At 40.3% G+C, this 15457-nt stretch overlaps 1 long non-coding RNA gene across 1 annotated transcript; it reads right to left on the bottom strand.

Annotated features, from left to right (window-relative positions):
• Nucleotides 1–1639: 1639 nt before the first annotated feature.
• Nucleotides 1640–13549, bottom strand: LOC121396857. Its single transcript, XR_005963195.1, has 5 exons — nucleotides 13451–13549; nucleotides 13158–13259; nucleotides 10907–11009; nucleotides 7507–7674; nucleotides 1640–1789 (listed from the first exon to the last, which is right to left on the bottom strand). It is a non-coding gene; the product is annotated as an uncharacterized LOC121396857 (long non-coding RNA).
• Between the last annotated feature and the right edge of the window lie 1908 nt (nucleotides 13550–15457).

Below are 15457 nucleotides of genomic sequence, written 5' to 3' on the forward strand. Positions count from 1 at the left end.
AACTTGATTATTTCAGAAATGATGCACAATATTTAAGTGATTGCATTGACTATGTGTCTTATTTCAGTGTGATGAATCTTATATTAAATTTTCATTTTTGCAATAGTTCCCCGATAAGGTTAGAAAGTATTTGGTACTTCAAGGACCAAAGGAGGCAGGGGGCAAAGTGCAGAAAAATTGAAGATTGCACCTTTTATTGCACTTTGCACACTGTCTTCCTGTTCCTAAATGAACCTTGTTTTTATTTTTACAAATCCTCCTGTTTCCACTAGATTTCCATGGTGCAAGCACAAGCTGGATAAACTATAAAGCTCCCCATAGAAGCGACGATTCTTCTTGCCGAACGACCGATTTTAGGGAAGCCCGACCAATCCTTCGAAATTATCGTGCGGTTAGTGGGATTCGAACGATCGTACATCTTACGATTTTTCGGGTGACATCTGTCAGGAAATTGATCGGCCAGGTCAAAAAATCTTTGTCGGCCCCAGTGCAATGTATCTATGTTTGCAGGGCCAAGCAGGCAGCTCCCCTTTGTTTTCCTGGCAAATTGGTCTTTTTAGTTGATGGTAAATTCGTACGATCGTTCTGAGAAGATCGTGGTCTCACGATCAGGATCTGATCTTTTAAAAATCTCAGCATCTATGGCCAGCTTAAAGCTGTTCTGAGTGAGATGAGATATTCAGCAGGGGCATAACTGTAGCTAGTTAAAAAAAGGAGAACCCTCGTTATAATCAATGGTCAAATACTCTTTGCAGTGATGTCTGAGAAAAATGGAAGATTCTAATTTTAAAGAAACCCTTACTTAAAGGGGTTGTTCACCTTTGAGTTAACTGTTAGTATAATGTAGAGAGTGTTATTCTGAGAAAATTTGCAATAGGTTTTCATTTTTTTGCGTTTTTTGCGTTTGCGTTTTTTTTTTATTCAGCAGCTCTCCAGTTTGCAATTTCAGCAAATGGGTTGCTAGGGTCCAAATTCCCCTAGCCACCATGCACTGATATGAATTAGAGACTGGAATATCAATAGGAGAGGCCTGAATAGATAGATGAGGAATTAAAGTAGCAATAACATAACATTTGTAGCCTTACAGAGCATTTGTTTTTTAGATGGGGTTAGTAACCCCCGCTTGAAAGCTGGAAAAAGTCAGGAGATGGCAGCAAATAACTAAAAAGCTATATATATATATATAAATAATGAAGACCAATTGAAAAGTTGGCCATTCTATAACATACTAAAAGTTAAGTTATGTAGCTGGTACTCATTCCCTATGCAAATATCTTGCTTTATGTCAGAAATGTAGTGTGTTGCTTCCCACCTGCCCATTGTATGTTCTTAAAAAACAATATTATCTCATCTGTCTACCTACAAATAAGTTATTTCTTCCCAGCAGGTGTAGGGATTTGAGTGCTGGGGGACTGCTGATACAACCCTTGCAGTTTTTTAAAAAATATTTTGCTAATGCACGGGGAAATGCCAGAACACTGAGCTTTGTTTTTCCAGCCAACAGCTCTGTTATCCTTTGATTCCTGTATTTTTCTTTGATTAGAGGTGTGCGCTTGTTTGCCTTACAAATTGACTGAGGTCTCCTACGGTCAATACACTTAATTTCAGATAGGCAAATAAAAACAGAGTGTTAAAACGGTTCGCTACATGAGCTGAATTTATTTAGATTGGGTGTCCCAACCATGAATATAGTAGATAGAGTAGAACTGCACCTGTCTGCTTAAGCCTGCTTGGACCTTTGGTGTAATTAGGAGAACGGGTCACCGGAGTTGCTTCCAATAATCAAATCCTGAAGAAAAGACAAAAGTTGCAAATGAACAATTTACAATCAGGACTTAATAATAATAAAAAGAGGAAAAGAAAATGAATCAGAACCATCAGACAATTCGATGTGGTGCCTCCTGTAACTCTTCTCCGGGTCATAGGGTTCCCGTGAAAGGGAAGACCTTTTTTGAATTCATGTTTATAATTGTCACACAATCGATTTTTAATCCCCCTATTAGAATGTAAATTCGAATGTGAGCATGGAAACAGTTCTAAATATTAAGTCCCCTGATTTTATGTTTTCCTGCATTTTAAATTTTTGATTTGTGGTCCCACCAATTTATAATGAATTACAATGGGTGCATTTCCCTGATTTTAAGTCATGTTTTTGTGGATTTCACATCAAAAAATGTATCCTGATGTACCCAAAAACTGCTTTTTCCCTCTATGAATGTTATTATTTGTGAAATAAAGAGGTTTAAAATACTAACCAGATGTATTTTTGTTCTGCCTGTATAATGGTTCTGCCTGTAAATGGTCAATTCCAATGAGTCTGGCCCTTATACAGTCCTGCACCAATCACTTATTGCTTTAGGTTGTGTATGTGACTGATAGAGAGGCCTTGCACATGCTATAACATTAAGGGGGTTATTTATCAAGCTCCGAATATCCGAATCTCAAATAACTCGTAGTTTTCAGAGCAAAAAAAAAAAAACCTACGAATTTTTCAAGATTTGTTAAAGTCGGATGGTCTAAAAACTCAGAATCCGAAACCCTGGCATCTAAAACATTTCGATGTCCTGTATAAGTCAGTGGGGAAGGTTCCAGTGTCTGCGCCGACGTCCGTACCGATATCTGATGATTTATGGGTTTTGGCGCAAAAAAACACGGAAAAAAATTGGAAAACTCCAAACAATTCTGAGTTTTCGGGGAAAGTTTGACCGACCCTATTTTTTCAGACTTTTTTCATAAATAAGGTCCATTCAGGAATTCGGAGTTGCTCGAAGTTTGTTATTAGAAATACTGAGATAAATTCGGACCTTGATAAATAACCCCCTAACACTGCAATGCTTAACCCTTACCGTATATACTCGAGTATAAGCCGTCCCGAGTATAAGCCGAGGTACCTAATTTTACCTCCAAAAACTGGGAAAGCTTATTGACTCGAGTATAAGCCGAGGGTGAGAAATGCAGCAGCTTCTGGTAAGCTTCAATCAAAAAATTGAGGGTTTCTGCTCCCATTGGAGGTGCCGGCGTCTCGTTTTTGGATGCCGGCGAATATTCTTGGAGACTATTCTTGGACGCTGGCAACTATTCTTGGACGCTGGCGACTATTTTTAGACGCCGGCGACTATTCTTAGATGCCGGCGACCGTTTTTGCGATTGACCCGAGTATAAGCCGAGGTAGAGTTTTTCAGCATATTTTGGGGGCTGAAAGACTCGACTTATACTCGAGTATATACGGTATTTTATTAACACAGTAAATATTGTATCTCAAAGTAAAACTGACTCCTGTGCTTATGTCCTTTCAGTACTTGAAGAAAAATTTACTTTAACACATTTCCCTGATTTTACATTTTCCCTGATTTTTCCTTGTCCCCCTGAACAACATTATATAGGGAATCCAATGTAAACCTGAGGGATGATGATAGTAAGCCAGGCCCCACCATCACAGCACAGCCTTACTGATGCTCTTGTGGCTGAATGGAAACAAATCACACCAACAACTTCTATTGGCAGCTTCATATTAATGCCCTTGGTTGGAAAATGCAATTTTTAGACGGGAAAGTATCCCCATAATTTTGGCCATGGAGGAAATGGACAGGGATTATAAAACAGGGTACTTTTATCATCCAATTTTAGGTTACAGGATGCTAAATATGTAGAAGAAAACAAGTGATACTACTGAGTATGATTTGTTGCTAATTTCCCAAGCTGGTTTGGAAGCATAACGAGTGCTGCTGTCGTTGTACAGTCGTTGGGAGGACAAAGATCAGAAGGAAGTGGTGTATCAGCCTGTGCAAATGGCACAATGGGGTCATTGTTGCAATAATCCTAGGGCTGAAGGGGCGATAGTGAAGACATTTTTGTTTGCTATGAATGGACAGGAAACCTGCAGAGGAGCACTGCGCTGATAGGCCGGTGTCGGAGGAAATCTGGACTCTCTCACGAAGGAGCCACTGCCCAATCCAGAGACAGAAAGAGACCGTGTGTCACCCAGTTATATCAGCCGGAGGAACTGAAAGGATCACGCCTGTTTTTACATGTTCGGAAAAAGTGAATGCAGAGCTCGTGAAAGAACAATTTCTCCCATCTGCCGGTTATCTTAAAACAGCAGCATGTTATTTTGGTAAAGGAGATAAATAGAATGGATAAGCAACTGTCGGTTGTTATGTTTAGTATATATACAGTATACTTTTTTTTTTTTTTTAAACCTTAATCCCCTTCAGGCGTCTCAGAAATCTCCCAGTGTATTTCCTGTGTTATTCTAGTTACCTAAGTGTGTAAGAACTCTTTCAGCATAAAAAAGGATGATTCACTGACCAGCAAAGTGGTATGGAGAGCTTTCTCTCTCTCTCTCTCTCTCTCTCTCTCTCTCTCTCTCCAGGGACAAGGGCTACTGTTTACAAGAGCCTCTTCAAAACAGACTGACATGTTAATCTTTAGTAGGGCTGTCGGACTTTCAGCCACCCTGGTCTTAGCAGACGCCAATTTAGATATATTCCTATTTGGCTGCAGACAGTGTTTCAGTCAGGATAAAAGTAATACCTTATCTATAAAAGGCCGAAGAGGTGGCCATTATCTGACCTCTACTTTTAGGGTAGTGGCAGACGGGAAGATTAGTCGCCCATCGACAAATCTCCCCTTCTTCGGGTGACTAATCTTCCCAAATGCCTCCCAGCCGGCATGAATACGAATCGCAAGCGGAATGGCATACATTTCCGAAATTGCCTCATGAGGAAACTTCCGGCAACTTCGGAAATCGATTGATATGCCATCCCGCTGCCGATTCATATATTTACCGGTGGGAAGGCATTTCGGGAGATTAGTCGCTCAATGTATATTTGTCGCTAGGTGACTATCCTTAAGGTGGCCATACACGGCCCAATAAAAGCTGCCAACAGACCGTCTGCAGCTTATTGGACTCTGTATGGGGCCCTCCGACGGGTCCCCGATCGCAATCGGGGCGAAAGTCGGCCAGATGTGGATTGGACAAAATCCCATTGGATCAGGGACCACATAAGTTCGTTGATGCGGTCCCGTGATCCGCCTGCCCGTATTCCTTTCTTTATGATCCAATCGTTGGGCCCTAGGGCCTCAAAGTGGGTATATCGGGGATAGATCTGCTTTTTTGGCTAAAATAGCCAAACGAGAGGATCTCAATGTGTATGGCCACCTTTAGGCCTGTTTAGAATCTGCTACTGGCCTTCTGCCTGCTGTGCCAGAACCCGGAAACATTATCTCTGCTCGGATGCAGGCAGACCAGGTGTATTTCAATGCAAAATCTCATGTAGGCGTAAAATACGCTGTGTCTGCTTGCACCCGTATGGAGGTAATGTTTCTGGGTGCAGGCACGTCGGGTAGAAGGGCAGCAATGAACACATCTGGCCCTAGCCTTAAGAGGGCCATACACTGCTAGGTACACCTAACACATGCATCTGGGCCCAATTTGGCCACCCATACTGTATTTTGCGTAAAATTAGTTTGATCCAGTCATTATCCACTAGCTGAATCTTCTTTTCTTTTGTGGACGTCTTCAGTTCAAACTTCCGTATCTGGATGGACCATGCACTGGCAGACATGGGACATCGACATAAGCAACCGATAACCCATGGTACAAAGATATCAGTTGTGGCGTAAACTTCAAGCTAAACTGTATCCTTGATTTGATCAAATTAACCAGGAAATAATTGTGCTTTGGTTTTCAGTTTCCCATAATCCTCCATTCAAGAAAAGTGACCACAATTCTCTATTTAAGCCAAGCCTTCTTAAATTATATTTTTTAAAAACAGATATAACCTACACAATTAAAGGTAATGTGAATTTCTCTTTTTTAATGTGTTGGGGTAAATCCTAATATATGTTTGATTTAATCAATAGTTTTAATAAAACACAGTAGACAGAAAACCTATTTGACAAAAGTGAAGTTACGCTGGCAGGTCACAGAAGGATATCAGTTGTGTTTACACTTGGCAGTGCCACAGAAAACAGAAAGAAAACAGTTTACGTTATTGGGAAAAGTGATAAGGAATTTCCTTTGTTCTCAAACTGTTGATTAGGGATGAATATGAGGGCAGGCAGACGCAGCTAATAGGGGTGGAATACTCCTCCTCACTAGTAATGATTTTTAGCTTTCTCAAATCAGTATACCTTAAGGAAGTCATGTGGCACATTTCGGGTGCAGTGCCCACCACATTTTCCTTAAGCAGCAATGGGAATTGCATGAGACTGTAAATTTTTGGTTCCCTCACATCATAAGCCACATCATATTTGGTGTCAAGCTTGTTGGCAGTTATCACCAGCCAGAACCATGCAAACTGAAAGCCAAGCTGGTCCTGGATTCCAGTGAGCACGCTCCTGCCTGGTGATCTCCACCAGGGAGCCTGATGTAATGTGGCCAAAGATGTCTGCTGCCACCCTCACTATGGAACTCTACATTCAAAGAGCAGTTTTACACTGAGCAAGCTTTGTGTTTGTGGAAAAGAAGGTCACAACCCAAGGTCCCCTGCTCCGTCGTGACTGGGGTTGGAGAGGTTGCATGGATGTAGCCTCCAACAATAGTAATAGGGCATTTTAACAAAACAACTTGCTGTTCCCGGAAAGCATGGAAGCCTATTTACCAAAATTCTAATTTATGTAATTTTAGAAGCTCTTTTCTACTTTGAATAAACTCACATTAAAAAAAAAACAAAAAAACTTGGTTTGCATATTTATTAAAAATCTGAATATAAAAAACTAGGGATGCACCGAATACAGGATTTCGGGATTCGGCCTTTTTCAGCAGGATTCAGATTTGGCCGAATCCTTCTGCCTGGTCGAACCTAATCCAAATCCTAATTTGCATATGCAAATTAGGTGCAGGGAGGGAAATCGCGTAAACCCCCGAATCCTTTGCAAAAGATTGGGCCGAACACCGAACCGAACCCGAATTTGCAGATGAAAATTAGGGATGGGAAGGGGTAAACATTTGTCACAAAATACGGAAGTAAAAAATGTTTTCCCCTTCCCATCCCTAATTTTCATATGCAAATTCGGGTTTGGTTCGGTATTCGGCCGAATCTTTTGCAAAGGATTCTGGGGTTCACGCGTTTTCCCTCCCTGACCCTAATTTGCATATGCAAATTAGGATTTGGATTAATCTTTTGCAAAGGATTCGGGGGTGGGCCGAATCCAAAATAGTGCATTAGGTGCATCCCTATAAAAAAAAACTCGACTCAATAACATGGTGAAAAAAACAAAGATTTTCAAGTTTTTGAAAGTCTTATTCAAATTTGTGAGTTGTACCTAAAAATCTCAGCAAATATTTGAATTTGAATGTCGATAAATCACCCTTTTGGCCTTAAGGATAGTACGGCAGAAAATTCTAAATTGTGCCGGTAAAGGGGGCAGTATACGTTCTTTAAAGGGGCAGTATACGTTCTTTATAACATATAGGTCTTGGATTGAACATAAGATTTTGCTTTAGTCACAAAGAAAAAACATTTTTTTTTTTTTATTATTATTGAGCTACCTCTCAAATACCTATGTGGTGTAGCTTCAGTCTCCTTGTTTGCTCGGTTTAGCTCAATAAGGGCCCTGAGTTGGATTTTGGACCACAGGGTAGTGCAGGAAAAAATGCAGCCTATTCTTCATCATCAGCCAGCGCTTAACGTAGGAGGAAAGCATCAAGTTTCAGTGAAACGCAGGACCCTAAAAAAACAAATATTTTTTTGTAAATATAACAAAAAGCAAAAAGTACATTCAGCACAAGCCCTTTTCATGGCATTCATGTTAAGCAAGGGGATATATGGCCCCTTTAAGGCATCCGAGTGCTGCTTTTACACCACATGCACACAAACACTTCAACAAACTCCCACACAACATAATCAGGAAGAAAGTATTGCAACAAATTAACTTTTCATCGGTTTCAGGGTAACATCGTAACACTGTGTATGACAGAAACCAAGAACATGTGGAAGCATTTTTAGCCATTACAGCATGGCCTGTGATGTTAAAATATAATGATTCATTCCCTGTCTTCTGTATTTTCCCACACATAAAAATCCTGGGGCTCCTGAAAGATGATCTGAGATCCTAAGCAGACCACCGTGTTTTTGTATGTTAGATTGTCCCATTAACCTACACACCTCTCACTCGAAAATAAATGGATTTCCTCCGCCAGATTCCTCTTGTTCCACTGGCCTTGCCTAACAAGGCGATTCTCTTGCTCCCAGCCTGGCAACCATTAACCTGACACTTTGACGGGACATTAATGTTACCCTCTGGGTTTGTGTGGAAAAGAAGAAAGTTAAATATAATCGCTGGACAGCCAATGTAAACTACCATTAGGATTGGGCTCGTTTCTCCTGTGTAAAACATGGATCTAGTTACACGGCACACAAACACTTTGATTGACTCTTAAATGCACACAGAGGCAGCCAATCCATATTTAATAGCTCATATATATCCATATTATTTAATATCACAGTGGCAAGCTAGTATAGAGTGCAGCTAAAGGCAAAAGCAATTATTTTGACGATTAACACCAATACATCATATCCTGTTTAGTGGATCTTTATTTCGAAGCTGAAAATAAAATGTAACTCATTGAAGTGAAGTCATAAAGCAACAAAAATCTATGGTCACTGTTCCAGATTATTGACCTCTCATCGGTTGCTTATCGGGGTACAACTAAAATTAAGTTTGGCGTCATGTAGCACAAGGGGCCACAAATCTTGCATGGAAAACGTGGAGTTATGATATCACCGCCGCCTCTCTCCGAGTCTCTGAAATTGCCCACCATCTCAAATTTGTATTAGGGCAGGCCCGGCAGGCAATCTGTGGGTTCTGGGAAATGCCAGAGGGGCTGCTATGAGGTCCCATACAAAGTCACCATTTAGTGGGCTGGTGGGAGCTGTTTGGGCCTCTATGTGGGCTGATTGGGCCTCTTTGTACCTGAAATGCCAGGGCCTATTTTAATTCTCAGTCCGGACCTGTATTAGGGTAATGTGTGTGTGTTCATTAAACTGTGTCCCCAGGCACTGGAACTGCTAGGTAGGGATCCAGAAGAAAGCTCACCAAGCAATATACAATGAAATACCTTTACATATACCTGTTAAGCCTGAATCTATAACAACCTTGATAAAGAGATGCATGGCTCAGAATGTTACTAAACCCACACTCCTCTAATTAATAAAGATTTTCAATGCTGGGGTACGGAGTTTCATTCCAGCCTACTACTACTAATTGCACTACTACTACTACTACTAATAGCCAAACAATATTTCTTTGCATTTAGCAGACTTTAGTTGTCCTTATCTTTCTAGCAACTGCTGAGCTGACTATCTGCTAGCTAAAATATTCAGTTGCAGAGAGAGATAAGTCCTATTTCCTTCTCAGAAGATAAACTACTCACTTTTACATGACAGTGTTTCTGTAGCCAAAAAACCCATAAAGTCAATAGGAGATATAAAATACGTCTTTTTTTCTGCAGGCAAATGTGGGGCATGAAAAGGTTATTGAGCTGCTGGAGAGTTGCCCTATTACAGGTCCAGGCAGGGGCGATCCTGGCCCCTCCGCCACCTGAGGCAGCAGCAGTTGCTGCTGCCCCCCCTCCCCCGGAAATTCGCTCTTAAAGTACCAGGAGCAGCATTTTTGCTGCCCCTGGAACCTAGTGGGGCGCTGCTGCCTGAGGCGACAGCCTCAACTTGCCTCATTGGCGAAGCACCCCTGGGTCCAGGGGCATTAGACATTACAGGGGTGCAAATAACTCTTCTCCTCCAAGCTCACCTGATTCTGCATTTAATATTAATTTATACCTAGTATTAATACCTAGACAAGCATTGACCACAAATTATACCCTATGAGGCCTTCAGCCTTCCTGCCACCCACCCTACTACAGGCATGTTCTGGCAAATGCTGTAAGATGTCATATACGGCTGGTTTTTATTAGGCCTGTGGAGAGCATTTTGGACCTCACTGTACTTTAAATGGCAACGTATTTTTAATTTGAGTCTGGGCATGACCTATGTCCTATGTAAATCAGTCCCAAGTGTATCACTGGAGCTGTATGTTTTTACTGAGCCCAACCTCCTTAACATTCTCCACCTCCAAGACCACCAATTCCAATGAGAATTTTATCGAAATATCCAAAGCTTACTCCAAAAAAGCCTTTATATGGCCTACAAGTGTGTGCAGTGAGTGCCAGTGGCAGATTCGATGTTTAATTGAATTGTATGCAAAGAGTTTATATGTTCTCCATAGGGTCAGACAAGGGTATGGGAGAAATTCTGGGAGAACAATCCAAGAAGCACTCGCACACCCTGGCCTTCCCGAAAGATAGAGACCCCTGGTGCACAGCAAAATGGAGGAAACAGCAACCTCACTATCCAATGGCGACAAGAATTCACCGGCACACAGGTAATGCAATTCTGGGAGGACACATTGCCCTGGGCTTGTCAATGAGATGATTGGGAATGGTGGCAGCAGGGATTTTGCAGTGTTGGGAGGAGCTTGGGAGGCCCTTAAGGTCAGATCCTCTGGTGGGTTAAAGGTATGGATGCACCGAATACACTATTTTGGATTCGTCCGAACCCCCCAATTTTTCGCGAAAGATTTAGCCGAATACCAAATCCGAATTTGCATATTCAGATTAGGGGTGTGAAGGGGAAAACATTTTTTTCTCCCTTTTTTTGTGACAAAAATGCATGAGATTTCCCTCCCCACCCCTAATTTGCATATGCAGATTAGGATTTGGATTAGGTTCGGCCGGGCAGAAGGATTCATCCGAATCCGAATCCTGCTGAAAAAAGCAGAATCCCAAACCAAATCCTGTATTTGAGGCATCCCTAGTTAAAGGTACCCAATACAACACTGATTCTCCCCATGTTTACATGGGTTTCCTCCCACTCTCCAGAAACAGACAAGTTCTGATAAAGCTTACCATAGTGTGTGCGAATGAGAACCTTAGATTGTATGCTTAGCTGGAGCAGGGAATGATGTGAATGATGTATAATCTCTTCAAAGATCCGCAGAATATATCAGGGCTATAAAAATAAAGCATAATAATATGAGAAAAAAACTGAAATCAATATACTTTACCTATCCAAACTTATTCACTGTGTAATCCAGGAGTGCCCAAAAGGTAGAGTTTATCAGGATCTACCAGTAGATCTTCAGTAGATCTCAAGACACTGTCAACAAACAGCTTGTCTAAATCCCCCTCCTTTTTCGTGCTTTTCATTAAGATATTTATTTTGATAAGGTTACATAAGAAATGGGTGTTTGTTAAATGTAAATGTATCATTATTTAAGTAATATTTTCCATGGAACAAAATGATAACAATGGGTTTATGGATGTAGATCATAATGGGACATCATCACTAAAAGTAGACTCTCCTTAGTAAAATATGGGCACTCCTGGTGTAATCCAATTAAACATGGCACTAGTAGAAAAACATTCTTTACTGCTCAATCCCCCCTCTCCCGTGAAAATGGGTGGATGAAAGATTTAGATATTCACATTAGAAGTCATAACTTTACTGAAGATTGATTTTTTTTTGACCTTCAGATAGCAAACACATTCCTGGATTTTAATCTAAAAATCAGCAGAATGTCCCATTCAGACGTAAGGTCTCCCAACGAAAACATAAAGCTGTTATTGACACCGAGAAGGCATAGTGAAGAACAGGCTGGCGTTCCTTGTCACTTCGCAGCTGTTTTTGTGGATAGAGGAAGCTAAGTAGTTGGGACACAATCTAATAGGCAGTTGCGACTGCGGAATGTCTACAAGGAAAATGACCTGCTATACACTTACATCAGCTGTAGTGTTAATTCAGTGTCAAGGACACCCATCCTTTCATGTGGAGTGAAGTTAAAAAAAAAACAAGGGAACTGCCTGCAGCTGATCAGCATAATTTGTGGCCTTTTTAGCTGCATATACACGCGGCTGCCAGGCTATAGTTACACCAGCACTTGCAACAAGAGTACAACTGCAGCTTTTAACATCTTAATGTTAAAAATAACTGTATTTATCTATCTGAAGTGAATGAAAGGAATGTAACTGCAATTAAAGTGGCAAAGCCCTAAGGACCAGGGGAAAGTAGGAAGGTCATTTATTTTGTTTTATCGGTGGGACTAGAACACCCTGATGGCGGCTTACAGGGGAGGGGCAAGGAGTCTGTGACTCATGCAGTGGGCTGGACTAAAAAAAGTTCTTAGCAGCTTACAAGGTGGGGCAGGGAAGCTGTGAATCAAGCAGCGGGCTGAAGTAGGACACTCCGATGGCGGCTTACAGGGGAGGAGCAAGGAGTCTGTGACTCAAGCAATGGGCTGGACTAGAAAACTTTCTTAGCAGCTTACAAGGTGGGGCAGGGAAGCTGTGAATCAAGCAGCGGGCTGGAGTAGGACACTCTGATGGCGGCTTACAGGGGAGGGGCAAGGAGTCTGTGGGCTGGACTAAAAAAAGTTCTTAGCAGCTTACAAGGTGGGGCAGGGAAGCTGTGACACTTTTGATGGCGGCTTACAAGGTTGTTCAAGGTTGTTGCAGTTGGTTCATAAATATTAATTTCAAACATAAAATAGATTTTATGTAGAGAGTGGTTTCTCTTTGTTACAGGCAACAGCCATAAACAGGCAGATTTATCAAAGGTCGACTTTGTTTTCCCAAAAATTTTCGTTTTTTGAGGGTAGTTTTCAACCAAAAACTCGAATTTTTTGGGAAAAGACAATTCAACGTTTGATTTGTTTATAGCTGCCTCACGAGAAAACTTCGGGTGACTTCGGAAAACGAATCGCTCCAAGTGCCATCCTGGCAAATGTATAGTTATAGCTACTTTTTATGACTCATCTTTTTGTTTAGGGCATCTCCAACTCCTACAAAGTGGCTACTTTGTATTATTTATTTATTATCTATTCAGGCCTCTCCTATTCATATTCCAGTCTCTCATTTAAATTGATGCATGGTTGCTATGGTAATTTGGACCCTGGCATCCAGATTGCTGAAATCGCTAACTGCAGAGCCGCTGAATAAAAAGCAAAATAACTCAAAAACCACAAATAATCAAAAATGAAAACCAACTGCAAATTTTCTCTACGTCATACCAAATTTAATTCAAATGTGAAAAATTCCTTTAATGGCAAATTTATTTTCACAGACTATAAAATCTATAGCAGTCACATTTTTAGAGAAGTACCTTAGCAGACTGGGTGACAGACTCAAGGAAGAAAGAAACGGCACAATACAGTCCCTGATAAACTGCTTCTGCTGCAACCATGTTTGGTTCCATTGTTGCGTTCTGTAAATAAGAGGAAAAAAATAACTGCACGGTTGATTTTAAAAACATATTTTAGGTATCATTTATGTGCACTAGTGCAGTTGATGTCACGCATTTTTTCCAATAGTCAGTTGTGTAAAAAACTCCATTTATTAAAGGAGAAGGAAAATCTCATCCTACAGGGACCTTCACTCTGTTCTAAAACCACTTACAGTTTCTCCTTATGTTGCCTTATTCTCTTTCAAGACTGCTGTGAAGTGCGCTCAATGCTGTTTGGTGCCTCCTGCCCTCTGTTCCGAATTCAGCACTGTGGGGGGAAAAAACATGGCGATTACACTCAGAGTTGTACTTTGCCCAGTCATATATGACCCCTCTTTTCTCATAGCAATCTCTGCAATCCTTATGGGTAAAAAGCACATTTTGGATAACCACCTAAATGCCTTATTTCCTGGTACTTATTTTTTTTTTTAATTACAAATTTACACCCGATTCTAATATTACCTTCAGATTAGATCTGCAGTATATCAAGCGAGAAATCTACAAGACATGACATACTAAGATCCTCACACTGGGTATTCCAAAAGGGGGGGGGGGATAAAATTACACATAGGTGTCAACACATTATAGAGTTTGCTGCTATATCTCATTATCACAGATTAGTTAAATTGCCCAGTAGCCTTAAAATAAACCCTCAGTTGTTAGAATATCAAATGAAAACAGTAGCAATGACATATGGGTGGCGTACAGCTGGGATGGCACATTTCTGGCCCTTTCAGGCGATTGAAATGCAACTCAAAGGAACAGATTTATTAAAGGAAAACTATACCCCAAAATTAATACTTAAGCAACAGATAGTTTACATCATATTAAGTGGCATAATAAAGAATCTCACCAAACTGCAATATATATATTTAATTAAATCTTTCCCTTTTACATCTATTGTCTTGAGCCACCATTTTTTGATGGTCTGTGCTGCCTCAGAGATCACCTGACCAAAAATACTGCAGCTCTAACTGTAACAGGAAGAAGTGAGGAAGCAAAAGACAGAACTCTGTCTGTTGATTGGCTCATGTGACCTAACAAGTATGGTTTGTTTGGTATGTTTGTGTGCACAGTGAATCATACAATCCCAGGAGGTGGCCCTTATTTTTTAAAATAGCAGTTTTCTATTTATGATTACCCAATGGCACATTCTACTTAAAATGGATATTATAATGAAAATGGTTTATTTACTTGAAGCAGGGTTTTACATATGAGCTGTTTTATGCAATATCTTTTTATAGAGACGACCTACATTGTTTGGTGGGGGGGGGTATAGTTTTCCCTTAAGGGTCGAATTGAAAATTCAAATATTTTTTATGGTCAAAACTGTCAAATGTGACTAGGGAATTATACAAACTCGATAAATTCGAATTAGATTTTTGAGATTTATCATACTCTGTCCCTTTAAGAATTCAAATTTGACTATTCGCCACCTGAAACCTGCCAAATATACTGTATAAGTTGGAGTTGTTTGTAGCTTTCCTAACATTCAAATCGAGTTTGATCAAATTCGATTAGAGTTGGTAAAATTAGTCCGAGTTTTACATATTAGATTTATTTAATAAATAATCATATATTCGAACGATACTCTTGTTTGCCATGTCCAGAATCAACTGACTTTCCATATTCTGACTGAACTAGGTCAGTAAAATGGTTATTGAACTTTCCTGATGTCACTACATAAGTGTTTATCCCCAGGATACGATATGTTGGGCACCCATACATCTTTTAAAAGGTTTGCGGTCTTGCTGGTCTGTATTTCTAAATATAGTATATATATATATATATATATATATATATATATATATATATATATATGTGTGTGTGTGTGTATACCCTTCTTGGCACAGCATTAGAATTTATCCTGCTGAGTAAATGGCATGAAACATGAAACTCTGGCTATTAAACCAAAGCCCCAAAGTTATGAGATGCCTTAGAAAGGACAGTACAAATTCCTTGCCCGGCCATGACCTTAAGGTAAAGAAAACACTCCAGGCAATATTTCTGCTTTTTACGTCCTAATTTACTTAAATAGATTCCCCAACAACATCATTCTACTACTAGCATTCTAGTAATGCTGGTTGGGTAGGGAGTAATCATGTAAATATTTTTTTTCCAACTAAATTGTATATGTACAAAGCCTTGGGTTGGCTGTGCACAGGCCAATCTTAATTTCA

Source organism: Xenopus laevis, chromosome 8L (assembly GCF_017654675.1).
Source record: "Xenopus laevis strain J_2021 chromosome 8L, Xenopus_laevis_v10.1, whole genome shotgun sequence".
Classification (NCBI taxonomy): Eukaryota; Metazoa; Chordata; class Amphibia; order Anura; family Pipidae; genus Xenopus; species Xenopus laevis.